The sequence below is a fragment of the Trichosurus vulpecula genome, chromosome 3 (genome assembly GCF_011100635.1).
Source record: "Trichosurus vulpecula isolate mTriVul1 chromosome 3, mTriVul1.pri, whole genome shotgun sequence".
In the NCBI taxonomy this organism is placed as follows: Eukaryota; Metazoa; Chordata; class Mammalia; order Diprotodontia; family Phalangeridae; genus Trichosurus; species Trichosurus vulpecula.
In genome coordinates this window covers 444,266,681-444,281,271 of record NC_050575.1, presented here as the reverse complement: position 1 = coordinate 444,281,271, position 14,591 = coordinate 444,266,681, and positions in this window count along the sequence as shown.

The following is a 14,591-nucleotide window of genomic DNA, read 5'->3' as shown; positions in this document are numbered from 1 at the left end:
TGTAATATGGAGGATCTTCTCTAATGATTTATCATTTACCACTCCACAGTGAGGTTATACCCCTAAGAGATCTTCCTATTCTGTTGACTAAGTCCCCAGTCCCAACTATATCGCTAAAAGTCCCAACTACAGTGCTACCTCCCTCAGTTACTCAAAATCACAAAACTGCAGGTCAGAGAAGAGGAAGTCAGTTTGGACTACATCTCAAAGCCAATTTATACTTTGAATTTTAAAGAATTGTCTTACTTCTTGCCCACAGAAGGAGAAGCTTGCTTAAAGGAACAACCTGAATGTACAAAATTCAATTTGGAAAAAATTCTTTGTGTTACTTCTGTGAACAATATAATAGAGCTTAACTGTTATTTGAATAGACCAGGCATTTGCAAGCTATTAACCAGGACTGCGAGAACTTAGACCCCCTCTCCTGTGCCTCAACAGAAGGGACAAGCCACTGCAGGCTTCCTGTCTTGTGTTCTGTGTGACAGACCTATTAGAACTCTGGGGGCTACCACATCTGCCACCCCTTTTCACTGCACCCAACCTAAGGAAAAATTGTGAGGTGGCATTAATGAAGTAGAAATTGGAATTTGTAACTGAAATATAAGATACTGTCAATTTCACATCACAATTTAAAGGTTTTTAGAAATGCTAAAACATCTTAATGGATCTTTGGAGGTTTGCACTAAGGATTAAGATTACAAGTAAACAGCATAAGCTCCTCTCCCCTTATTGAAGGTAATAGGTGCATAATTCTAGTTAGGGAAGTGATTTTTACCTGGTAGAGAATCAACAGATTTAAAGCTAGTTTGAAATAATTGTTTGAGTAAAGTAGTAGTTAAGTTGCCTGAATTGAAATAGACCATCCAACTCAAGAAGTAAAAGCTTAGCAATTAATGTATATATGAGGAAATCTGTTAAGGAAAAACCAGTGGAGCAAAGACTGGTTCTAAAGATAGTCTTGGGTTATGTTTGGGAAATAAAGATAAAAGGAATCGAGCAAATAGAGAGAAGTAAGGGAAGTGCTGGATCAGAGAAAGAACAAGAAAGGCCCAGTTTTGCAGGGCTTTAATCAAAGGCCACTGGAGGGATATATAGAGAAATGAAGAGTGGAATCTTAAGCAAGTAGGACTGGAAAGCAAAAGGGGTGTGGAGTCTTGTAAAGGGTGGTTTGAGAAAGATCTCTTGAGGTAAAAAGGATATGAGAAATGCTATGTAGTTATTCTTTATGACATGGAAACTGTAGTAATAAAAATGCGGCATGAAATGCTTGGCCTCCAAAGCATGGGGATGGGAATTTGGGGCTGCCATGTATAGCTTCTCCTGGTCTCTCACCCAACATTAAAACTGAAAAACCTCAGGGACAAGTGAGAGAAGAGGGGCCAGATTGTGAACACAAAAGAATTGGTTTCAGTTTTTTTTTTTTGGGGGGGGGTGTGATTTAAAAAGAAATAAAGAGAAAGTTATGGGGAAGTTGGAAGGGTAACCAAATTCTTTGGAATTGAGTAAATTGATAACGATGGACTCTAAATTTTGAAGTACTGCTGACTCTTTGCCCTTGGGAAAGTTTTTTGAAATTCTAAATGTTACCACTACTGATTAAAAATCCAGATTTGATTTGGACAAAATTTTGTTCTGAAACTATGATAATTGTGAATGAGAACCTAATTCAAATTACATTTATAATTTGGCATTAAGACAATTATGGCTTGGGAAAATCTGAGTCAAAATCCAGGCTCAGACATTTGTTAGCTGTGTGACCTTAAGCATGTGATCTTGCCTCTGTTTACCTCAATTTCCTAATCTGTAATGGAGTTGAATCATAGCATCCACCTCCTGGGGTTGTGAGGAGGATCAAAACAATAGAACGACTGTGAAGTGCTTGGCACTGTGCCTGGCCTGCGGTATGCATTACACAAGTGGTAACTACCACTATCGCTATTATTACTTCTTTAATAGAATAGAAGTGCCCCATGCTGGATAGCTCTATATTGGGTTTTAAATGTGATTAGTATAAAATGCTATAAGTGATATAAGGAATGATTTTTCTTATGTAAGATAATTTGGAAATTCATTCAACTGAATTGTCATCTGGCTGATAATAGGTTTTGTTTCATCTTTTAAATATGTAATGTTGTATATGTTATTATTGTATTTCTAAATTTTCTTTTATTGTAATTTTAGGAAATCATTGTATAAGAAACCCTGTTAAGAGGATGATACAATTATATCACCGGAAAATTTACCTCCTTTTGATAAGGATGCTGTGAAATTATTAATTAGGTTTTTAGAGGCTATTGCCATAATGTTAAACCTATCAAGTATTTAATTGGGTATATTTTAAAGGAGAAAAATACTTGCTTGCTTGATGGGGAAAAAAAGAAAGAGAGAGAGACCTTGTAAAATCTCCTTATTTGTAAACTTGTCAGGTTTCTTGGGACCATCTGCTTGGACAAGGTCATGAAATCTTGTGAAAGAACTTGTGAATTGGTTTACTGAGAAATGGAACCTCTTCTTTCATTAGAAACATTTGTTGACAAGGTAGGGTGGGGCTTACAAATCTGTTTATTATATAGAAATAATTTATGTAATGATTTATGATTATGAAATTTATGAACGTACAGCTATAACAGTATATACTGAAGTTACATTTTGGGCCAACCTAACAATACTCCTGCCTAAATGATTTAATTTGATTTTAGGGATTAATATCTAACACCTTATGAGACAGATATCTGTTAGTCTGGAAGCATAGTATAGCCACTGTTTTTCTGTTTTGTTTTTTAAATGACCTGTCATATATTCACTATGTGGAATTCCAGAATATAATTATTTTCTTGATTTCTACTGATTGATTTTTACCATGATGAATTTAACCTCAAGAAGAAGCACAAAAAGAAGAAAGGGATGTCGAGTGATTTTTTAAAAATAAAAAGCCTGGTAACCTTTTTCTTGTTAGCTGTTATTGCAAAAACGTTAGAGTGAAGGCTTGCAAAGTGCTTTATATATTTCACCTCATTTGATTCTCACAACAAACCTGTGAGGTGGGTACTATTGTTATCTCTGGTTTACAGAGGAGGAAACAGACTAGAGAGGTTAAGTGCCTTGCCTAGGGTCACATGGCTAGTAAGCATCTGAGGTAGGATTTGAACTTAGATCCAATACTGTGCTTTACCCGTCATGAAAGAAATGTGTGATTATAAAAGGAGGCAGGCCAGACAGGCTGATTAGTCTGCATGCTATGTTGGTACCATAATAATGTGAAGAGGACCAGGGGTTGGCTCCTAGTGCACTGAATGAGCTCCTTGGGGAATCTTCATGGGAGGATATAGACCAGAGTCTGATGAAGCTTGGAGGAGTTAGCATCTGGAGGGAGGACTCACATTGTTGAACCATACATACAAGAAATTGTGCCAGGCACTAGAGTTACAAAGATGAGGAATGCACATTTCCTGCTCTCAGGAAGCTTACATTCTAACAGGAGAGGCTATTGGGTAGGTACAATGGATATTCAGGGAATCATAGTCTAGTTGGGGAGACAAGGAATAAACACAGGAAAAGATAACTAAGAATACTAGTAGGAGGTTGCTTAGATGGTGTTACAGTAATTGAGGTGGGACTTTTTTTTTTTATTACCATTTTCTCTTTTGGAGCACTTATTTAATCAAGTACCCTTGGTGAGTCTGGCCTTTATTTCTTTGATTAAATCAGGAGTCTTTGATGACCTGCTTGCCCCAAGGGAAAGCCTAGTTTACATGGGTTTGAGTCGCATGTTGTGACACCCTTTGACTCGGAACAGGGTATATAAACTCAAAGGTTGGTGTTTTTTGTTTGGGGGCTCTCACTCACTGGAAGAGTGTTGATGTGGAGACTCTGGGTAGCTGTTGTTAAGAGGCCCCTCCCTGCTTTGAAGAAGGCCAGATGTTTTGTTTTGGGGCTCTCACTCACTAGAACAGTGGAGTGTGACTCTGGGCAAGCTGTTGCAACTGCCGCGCCCCGCACCCTACCCCACCACCTCTGCTTTGCTAACCCAGACCGGTGGGTTCTTCTCTGGTAACTGAATTGTGATTTGGTCTATTTGTATTGTCTCTGTTCGTAATTTATTTGTATTTGCTCTGAAGTTCAGGGCATTTCCTCCTGAACTAAGTGAGTTATATATGTACGTTTGATTAGAATGAGATTGTTAACCCCTTAAAGTTACTTTCCTTAGTAAAGCAGATCAAAGAACCTGCGCTGGCAGCTTTTGTTGCTGGTCTTGTTGGGTCTTACACCTCAATAGCTGCTGCTAGCTGAATTGTTGCTACAGATGGCTTTTGAGGTTTCCTCTATGTGATGTTCTTGCTCACTTCTGCCTCCTGGAAAAAGTTTAATACTTCCCTCCACATCTGATGTTTTCTCTCTTTTATTTTGTTTTCCCATCAAATCCTTCTGTTTTTAGTTTATTTTATTCATTTAGTGTACTTCATTCTCCCTGCTAACCTGGACAGCAGAAGTGCATTCCTCGAATGCTCTTACCTTCAGGGTAATGCTGTAGATACATTTTTACCTATGTAATAGGAGAGCATTTAATAAAGACTCTTATGCTATTATTGTGGTAAAGATGGGGTGATATAACAAAAATGATAATGCACTTGGGTATATTCAGAACTGATTGAATGGTAAGACCCTAAGAGAATTTATTAATTTTATCATTCTTGAAAAGGACCAATGACATCATGAGACTGATGTCTTAACTTGTTTGGGAATTGTATATCAACTTCAAAAGAGGTTTCTAGTAGAGCCCTTGGGTATTTGTGCTTTTCAAATGATCAGTGACTTAGAAAAAGTGATCCATGGCCAAATTATTAGATTTACAGATAATAAAAAGCTGGTCAGGATAGCTAGCACACTAGATGATAGAATCAGGATTCGAAAAGATTTTGAGAGACTAGAATCAGAGAATCACAGAATTTCTGGGTTAGAAGAGACCTCAGAGACAGTCTAGTCTGATCCAGAAAAGTTCTTGCTACAGCACTCTCAACACGTGGTCATTGATCTTTTGCCTGAAGATTTCCAGTGAGGTAGAAGCCATTCCTCTCCCAAGGCGACCTATTCCATTCTTGGCTAGCTCAAAGAGTTAGGAAGTTTTCCTGGACATCAAACCTAAAACTGTCTCTCCGAAACTGCTAACCATTGCACCTACTTCTTTCCTGTAGGATCAAACAGAACAAGTCAAAACCCTCTTTTATATGACAGCCTTTTGAGTATTTGAAGACAGTTCTCATATTATGCTGCTCTTCTCCAAGCTAAATATTCCTAGTACCTTTAACCAGTACTCATTTGGGATGGCCTTGAGGTCCTTTATCATTCTGTTTGTGCAACTTTGGCTGCTCTCCAGTTTACTAATGTCCTTCCTTGGAATGTGTGGTTCACAACTGAGTAAAATATCCTGTATGTGATCTAACCAGGTCAGAGTACAGTGGGACTATCACTTAATGTACTCATTCCTGGAAGCTCTGCCACTCAATGCAACCCAAGAACCCATCAGCTTTTCTAGTTGACATTTCACTCACTCTGAGCCAGCAGTCTACAGAATCCTACAGATTCTGACTGGAAAAACAGTCATCCAATTATGTCAAAATAGAATATTGGGGCAGACCTAATAAAATGAAAATTTGTAGGGTTAAACATAAAGTCTATGACATATTGCTTCACAAATCAATTTCACAAGTTTAAAATGTGGGAGGCAATACTAGTGAGTAATATGTCTGATGAAGATCTGGAATTAAAGGAGAATAAAAGCTCCATGTGTGTCAGTGGTGTGAAACAGAAGTCAGAAAAGCTAATGCAACCTTAGGTTCCATTAAGAGACTCTACAGCCTCTCCCCCAAGATGGCACCAACGACAAAGTAGGAAGCTGTTGTCCCCCCCAAGGCAGAAACCAAGTCCAAGGCCTTGAAGGCCAAGAAAGTGGTGTTAAAGGGGGTCTATAGCCACAAAAAAGAAGACCCAAACATTCCCCACCTTCTGGCAACCCAAGACACTAAGACTTCAAAAGTATCCCAAATACCCTTGGAAAAGTGCCCCTTGGAGAAACAAGCTTGATCACTATGCCATCATGAAGTTTCCCTTGTCTGCTGAGTCTGCTATGAAGAACAACACTCTAGCCTTTATTGTGGATGTCAAGGCCAATAAGCATCAGATCAAGCAAGCAGTAAAGAAGCTATATGACATTGATGTGCTCAAGGTCAACACACTAATCTGGCCTGATGGAGAGAAGAAGCCTATGTCCAACTTGCTGTAGACTATGATGCTTTAGATGTTGCCAACAAAAGTGGAATGATCTAAACTGTGTCTAGCTATCCCACTCCACCTACAATAAAAAGTTTTCCTGTAAAAAAAAAAAGAGAGACTCTACACTCCAGGACTGGGGAATAATTGTCCCACCATACCCTATCTTTACCACCTCATATCCAGAATATGAGGCGGCTTCTAGTGTCACATTTCAAAAAAAGTGATAGGCTGGAGGTGATCCAGAGGAGGGCAACCAGAAAGATGAAAAGCCTTAAGAATATGCTATGAAGATTTGTTGAAGGAATTGGGGAAGCACAGTCTGGAGAAGACTTAGGAGAGATACATGAGCTGTCTTCAATTATTTGAAAGGATTTGTAGGAAGGATTAAACATGTTCTGCTTGGCCTATGAAAGAAGAACTTGGAGTAATTGGTGGAAGTCACAAAGAAGAAAATTTTGACTTATTTTTATTAAGAATACCTAGCTACCAAAAAGTAGGATGTGTTGCCTTGGGAGGTGAGGGCTTCTCCCTGAATGGAGGACTTTGAGCAAAGAAAAAATGACCTTTTCCTGGGGATATTGAAGAAGCAATTTCTTGTTCAAGTACAGATTGGACTAGATGTCCTCTGGAGTAGCTTCCAACTTTGAGATTTCATGTTTTTATAACTTGAAAAATGTAGCCATATTTTCTTCTTTAGTAGCTCCTTTCCCCCAGCCCTTAAATATGCTAGGATCTATACCAAGTCCTTTACTGTTGCTTCATTGTGTCATGGAGGTGACCATGGGTATACTCTCCCCTTGGGCCATCTGAACTCATCTTTCCCACAAATCTATCTCACTTTTGGATTTTTTTTTAATGAGAGCATATTTTTGTGATGGCAGAGAAATGGAAACTGAGGGGATGCCCATCAATTGGGGAATGTCTGAACACATTGTGGTGTATGATTGTGATGGGATACTCTTGTGCCATAAGAATAGATAAGCAGGATGTTTTCAGAAAAACCAGAGAAGACTCATGTGAACTGATGCAAAGTGAAGTGAGCAGAACCAGAAGAACTTTTTACACAGCAACAGCAACATTGTAATAGTGATCAACTGTGAAAGACTTAGCTACTCTGATTAAGATAATGATTCAAGACAATTCCAAAGGACCTATGGCAAAAAATGCTGTCCATCTCCAGAGAATCCATGAATTCTGAATGCATATTGAAGCATACTCCTTTTTACTTTCTTTATTTTCATTCTTTTATTTTGTTTGTGTTTTCTTTTGCGACATGGCCAATAAGAAAAACGATTGTTAAAAATTCATCTACATGTAATTGGGAAATATTCAATGAAATAAAGGTAATTTAATATTTTAAAAAATGAGACTCCTCTCTCATCCACATAGCCAATCTGCTGTCAAATGCTGTCATTTCTATCACTACACCTCTCATATGATGTCCTGTCTCTATAGTTAAACAGCTACTACCTTTGGTTATCTCTTTTTGCAATGGTTTCTTAGTTGCCTCCCTCCCCCTCATTTCTCCCTACTTCAGTCCATTCCTTACACAGTTGCCAAACAGATTTTTCCTAAAGTGCAAATCTAATAATTTCATTCCCCTACTCAATGAATTCTAGTGGCCCCCATTACCTCAAGGTTCAAATACAAATTCCTCTGTTTGGCATTTACAATCCTTTACAATCAGGCTACAACCTACCTCTCCAACTTAATTATACATTATTCTTCTCAAGCAAACTGGCTGGCTTACTGTTCATTTATAGTGCTCCATCTCCCTCCTCTCAGCCTTTGCAATGGCTATGATCAGGCCTGGAATGCGCTCCCTCCTCACTTCTGCATCTCAGAACCCTTCCTTTCCTTCATCTTCACCTGAGCTCTTTCCTGATTCCCTAGTGCAGAGACTACTTTTACCTTTGTCTTTGTATCCCCACTATGTGCTTTTAAGACAATGGATCTAGAATTGGACAGGACCTCAAGGGCCATGGAATCCAACCCCCTGCTTTTACAAATAAGGAAAACTAAGGCCGGGGGCAGTGAAGTGATTTACTGCCAGGGCTGTAAACACCAGAGACAGGTTATGAAGCCCGGTCCTCTGAGTTACTTGTCCATCCAAGGCATTGAATGCTTTCCTCTCAAACTGAAACCGGAGAAGGGCCACGCTGCCAAGGCACTTCTGTCCCCAAGGAGCCCCTCTCTCCAGGATAGAGGTCCAGCAGCCCCTCCCTAGCTATGAGCCTAAATGCCTCCGACCACTCACCTACATAACTGGTTAAAAATTGCTCCAAGAATCTGGCCAGGGCTATCTTTGCTGAACCCAGCTGAATTAACATTCCTGGCAGGTGAGCTTATGGCAGGTGTAATCAACGCTGCTATATGAGCATGTGGACGTTGGGGGCAGGGTTCATTTCCTTAGCATGCCATTCTGTCACTGGAAAGATACATTTCCTCCCGAGCATCCATGAAATAAAGAGCAGTAGCTAAAGTGGGGAGGAGGGAAATTCAGCCTCGAAAGCTCCTGGGGAGGGGCAGGCCTGGAGGAGTGGAAGAGAGGAGAGATAGTGACAAGCCCTGCCCAAGGACACAGCTTGTTAGTGGCAGGCGGCAGACAGCTCTCGAACCCTGGTCCCCTGGTGCCTGGTCTGGTGCTCTTTCTACTAACTCGGCGCTGAGACTCATGATCTCAAGCATCCTACGGGTGCTGTAATGATCAACACTCCAATTTCCTTGCCCCGGGAGCTGGCACAGAAGCACCGAATGAAATAGATCTCATTAAGGACCTCGCACACCTTCAGCTTGAGTCAACTCGAGCTGAAGCCGGGAAGCACTTTAATATCTGCATACCTCTTCTGTGTAATGTAATTATAGTCTCACTTCAACGTAACTGGAAAAAGAGCCCAGGTTTACTCGGAAGCCGATCTCGACAAGGTTTTCGATGATCATACCTTAACAAGGCATTTCACATGAGAGGTTTGTTATCTTTAATAGCACTTAAATTACTTAGGGCAATTACTTGCATCGCTTTCAACTCCGTGGAGGTTATTAAAATACTCTCAGGGTAACTGTAAAGAAATATAAAAATAAGTAAAGATAAAATTATGCCCTCTCTTAGAAGGCATCTGCCGGGAGCTTTGTACAGGGCAATGTAGTTAGCTAGAAAGAGAAGAAATCTCCCAATATCGAAGCTGCTTTGACCCCAGAATGAGCCAACATGTGGACTCTTTGGGGCATCACCCTGCGTTGACATTCTCCCTGACACTGCCCTTTCTGTGAAGGTTATATTGTAGTTCTCTTGACTCTGCCTCCCATAATATGGCTTTCACCTGTAGCAGTCTGAGGAGACATTCAAGCTTTCATGATGCTTTTGGGGCTCCCATCTGCTCAAATGCTCTGAGCCTCCATTTCTCTCTCTGGATCTTCCCTCCTCCAGACAGGCCGCTTGTATTAATGACCATGAAATCTCATGGTGAATGAGGACAATTTACTTAAAATAGAAAAGCAGGGTGAAATCAGGAAAGTCCATTCAGTGAATCTAATTTTCCATAGCAATCCACCTTGCAGCCAGTAAGTTATTGGGCATGGCCAACTTAGGGCCATCTGTCATACCCAAGCAGAGTTCAGTCTATGGGAGCAGAATGGGTGGGGAACCACTTTTCTTGTATTTTTAGCAACTAACTGGTGCTTTCCTTTCCTTTGGTTGTCTAGGTGACTTGACATTCAAATTGAGAGCATTTTGGTGATTGCTGTTGACTCTTGTTGGCCCACCTGCTGGGGTGGGGTGACAACCCCCATCGTATTACCCTCAAGACTTTGCTGCTGCTACTGCTTCTGATGCATCAGTGATCAAAAGTCTGGGAGAAGGGGAAGGAAAACCTCAGTGTTGTCAAACCCGGGGCAGGGCTGGGGTTGGGGGATGAGGAGCACTAGGGGAGCCTTTTCCAGTGGCTGTTTCTTTTCTCTATCATTTGAAGCATTCTTTTCAAAATCTTTGTCATGGGCACTGAGGAACCAATTTCTATGGGGAGAGAAAAGTCACAAGTGCCTAGCTATGTGAGTTTCTGGGAGATATAGTCTCAAATGGACGAGATGTACTAGAACCTATTACAGATAAAGATTAATATTACCTCTGATTTCTACTGTATTGATTTTATAATATAATTAGTATTTATGTTGCATTGATTTTTAGAATTGTCAGCATCTGCCTTAAAAATACTGTCTGTCCCAATCTGAGTGTTTTTAGGGGTCTGGTTGAAAGGGAGTGGACCTCCAAGACATTTGCTTGCTAACTTGTTCAATCTGAGGCCTCTGCTTGGTTTACTTGTAAACAAAGAACCAGTTTAGGCTGGGTCTCTCACCAGGGACAGCTCTTCTGTCCTTGTCTCTTCTTGTCAAAATTAGGAATGGTTTGATCTCCCCAAGAGGACAGGTAACCAGGGTGATGCTGATTGAGGTGGTTCTGATTTTCTAGCCAAGATCGCTAGAGGCAGCTGATGCCCATAAAGCAATTAACATTCCTTAATTGTCAGAACGGGGTGTGATCAGCCCCACCTGAAGGCCAACCCATTTTCCCCCAGCTGCAGCTAAACATAAGGCTTACTAAGTATCCTGACCCCCCACTCCCTTTAGGTCTCAATAAAAATGGTTTTTTCCATCCCACCAGGGTCCCTAGCTTTGCTGAGGCTGCTAGACTGACCCATTTTATTAACAACTATGTTGTTGGGTCTTATTTCAGTTGTGTCCAACTCTTTGTGACCCATTCAGGGTGTTTTTGGGAAAGATACTGGAGCGGTTTGTCATTTCCTTTGCTAGCTCTTTTTACAGATGAGAAAACCGCGGCAAACAGAGTTAAATGACTTGCCCAGGGTCACACAGCTACTAAGTATCTGAGGCTGGTTTTGAAGTCAGGAAGATGTGGCAGCCTGACCATTTTAAGTTCAGATGTTCACTTTTACTTTATCATGGAGATAGAGGGAATAATCACGATCATGACTGAGGTAGGGGTATCCTAACGATTCAGACACCTCTCTGGGGTTGAAAGGAGAGGCTGATAAAATTTGTTGTTGGGGACAATGCTACTTCCTCCTTGTCCCCCAATTCTTTAAAGTTTCATTGCAATTTGTTTTACTTAGTACCACACCCAGCTTAGGTGAAGACACAATTGATCAAAATTGCCTTGATCTATGTGCTTCGTTATTCGTCAACAGGCAGATGTAGAAAGTGACTGTCAAATTTTAGATACATATGATATATAACATACATACATATATTTCCTAGTTGAGTTCCTCATTGCAACATGGAGGGGATCCTGCTTTCTCAAAGGAATAACGACACAGTGCAGCTTTTGGCCAGTCCCATCAAGTTTAGGAGGCTTTGAGTTATTACTTCTGCTATCTACAAGCTGGTACAGCTAGCCATGAAGAAGATCTTCAGCACTCGGCTCATTAGAAGGTCACAGATTCTATATAGGAAACAGACAAAAATACAATACGGTCAGACTTCTGTAAAAAAAAGGGGAAGGGGATGCTAGGAATGAAGACATTTTTAGATGGTCTATAAGCATATTTTAACTGTTGGCACCCTTCCTATGAGGTTTTTGTCCAGTGGCAGTTTGTCATATGATTGGGTTAAACCAAGTGGTGCCTAAATGAAAACAAAGGACAACAAATAAACATGGAATGGAACTGTTCAGGCATCATTTCAGGAACGGTCTATTCTTTGATAATATTGGAACCAAGTACCGGATGTGCCGTGCGAGGAAATGGAACCTGGAACCAAGTACCGGATGTGCTGTGTGAGGAAATAGAACCTGGGACCAAGTACTGGATGTGCTATGTGAGGAAATGGAACCTGGGACCAAGTACTGGATGTGCTATGTGAGGAAATGGAAATGACATCTGTAAAAAGGACATTTTACAGATGAGGAAACTGAGGCTGAGAAGGTGTTAAGTGATTTATTCAGGGTCACACAGCTTCTAAGTGTCTGAGACAGGATGTGAACTCAGGCCTTCCACCAAGCCCAGTATCTGGGGTCGTCCCTAACCTGTTCTACTTTTCAATCTCTTTAATTGTTTGGAACATTTACTGACAGAAAACCTAAATTTGTCTGTGGAATTTCTACCCATTGCTACTCATTCTTCCTTCTATGACCAAGCAGAAAAGGTGTCATTCTTTTCTCACACATTAGCTCTTCAGATGATTGAAGACAGCGATCATGTCTCACCTAATTCTTCCACACTCAAATGATTCTCACAGCATAAACTCAAGGCTCTTTACTACCCTGATTGACTTTCCCTGGATACTCTCTCCAGTTTATCAAATTCCTTCTGAAATGCAGTACCCAGCACTGTCTATTTCAAGTCTGATGAGGCCACATGGGACTAGAGTAGAACTCCCAGGTCCTGGATTCTCTGATGGGATTGGGATGAAACCTGGGATATTACTGGAGTGGGTAACTCCCAGGTGAGGGAACTATTCCTTCTACCAAGATATGTTGGCACTTTCTTAATTGCCTAAGGCACTTAGAGGTTAAGTAACTAGCCTAGGGTCACATAGTCACTATGGTTCAGAAGCAGGACTTTGAACCCAAGTCATCCTGGTCTGAGGCCTGCCCTCTCCTCTGCACCATGGTGGTCCCCCTCCTGAACAGTAGCTACATCTTAGTGTAGTTTAAAATTATATTAGCTTTCTTGGATACTTAATCATACTTTTGACTCATACTTGTGGCCCACTAAAACCCTGAGTTCTTTTTGGAATGAAATACTCTCCAGTCATGCCCCTACCATTTTGTACTTATGACACTGATTTTTTAAACTCAAATGTCAGACCTTACATTTATAATTATGAAGTTTTGTTTTATTCATTTTAGCCCAGTCTCCTAGCCTGTTACAATCTTTTGGGATCCTAATCCAGTCATATAGTATGTGAGCTATTTATCTCAGCATCACACCATGGATAATTGTGTAATTCTTCAAGTTGGCTGAGCATACCATCGATTCCTTTACCAAAATCTTGATCGAAGTGTTAACAGGACAAGAGCAAGTATAGATGCTTGGAGAACTCTACTATACAGAACACCTTCAGCCAGATCACACACACACACACCCCTTTATATATGTATATATCTATATCTATATACATATATATGTATGCACACATATAGTTATACACACATACCATTACCTTGCCCCTTTCTTTGCAAAAGGGTAACACGCTTCGTTACATACTTTGCTCAGATTATCAGTGTAATAGCCCTGTGAAAACAGTAAGTTAGATTCGTCTATCATGACCAAGTCTTGATAAGGCTCAATCCTTTGAGATCACTACTTCCTTTTCAAGATGTTCATCAGCCATCCCTTTTTGCAACAATTCAGCTAGCAGCTGCTGTGGGGGTGAAAGACTAACACAAGCCCAACACAAGAACGTTGCCAACACAGGTTCTTTTGATCTGCTTTACTAAGGAAAGTAGCATTAAGGGGGTTAACAATCTTATTTCAATCCAACATAGAAATATCATTCACTTAGTTCAGGGGGAAAAGCCAGCACCCTGAACTTCAGAACTAATACAAATTACAAACATCAACAGACAGACCTTGTCTGATTCAAATCTCAATGCATAGTTACCAAGATTTAACAAAGTCCCAGCATCCAGGTTTACAAGCTGGAGGGCTCTTAATTACAGCTGCCCAGAGTCTCCACATTAACACACCTCCAAGAGTGAGAGCCCCAAGCAAATAGCTCTGTTTTCTCTTTTTATACACTCTTTAGCTGTCATCAAACGTCATCTGAGTGACCAGAACTCAGGCTCCTACTATTGGCTCTGGTTTTAGCAACTCCCCTTAGGACCCTGAGGGCTTCATGCCCACATAGGCTTAGCACCTAGTAGATAGGGGTTTGGGCCTGGGGTTTGCGCACCTAGTAAGGCTCAATCAAAGACATTTAATTAATCATTCTAAAACAGTAGGAAAGTCCCAACTTAATTGCCAATACACCCTTTAATAATATATTGAAGAATTTGCCAGAGTCAAACTCATTGGTGGATAGTTGGCCGACTCTATTCTCCACCCCCCCCCCCTTTTTTTTTGAAAATTGGGGCAATGGTTTCCCTCTTTTTAGCCCCAAGATACTTCCCTTTTTCAAAGAGCACCACATTCCTCCCAGTCATCAAAGTTCACAATCTTGGTGTCACGCTCAACTCTTCCCTCTCACTCATCCTATTTACGTAAGAGGTCGCCAAATAGTGTTGTTACTGTCTTTGCAGCATCTCTTGTATATATCCCCTTCTGTCCACTCACATAGCCACTGCCTCTAGTTTGGCCTCTATCACC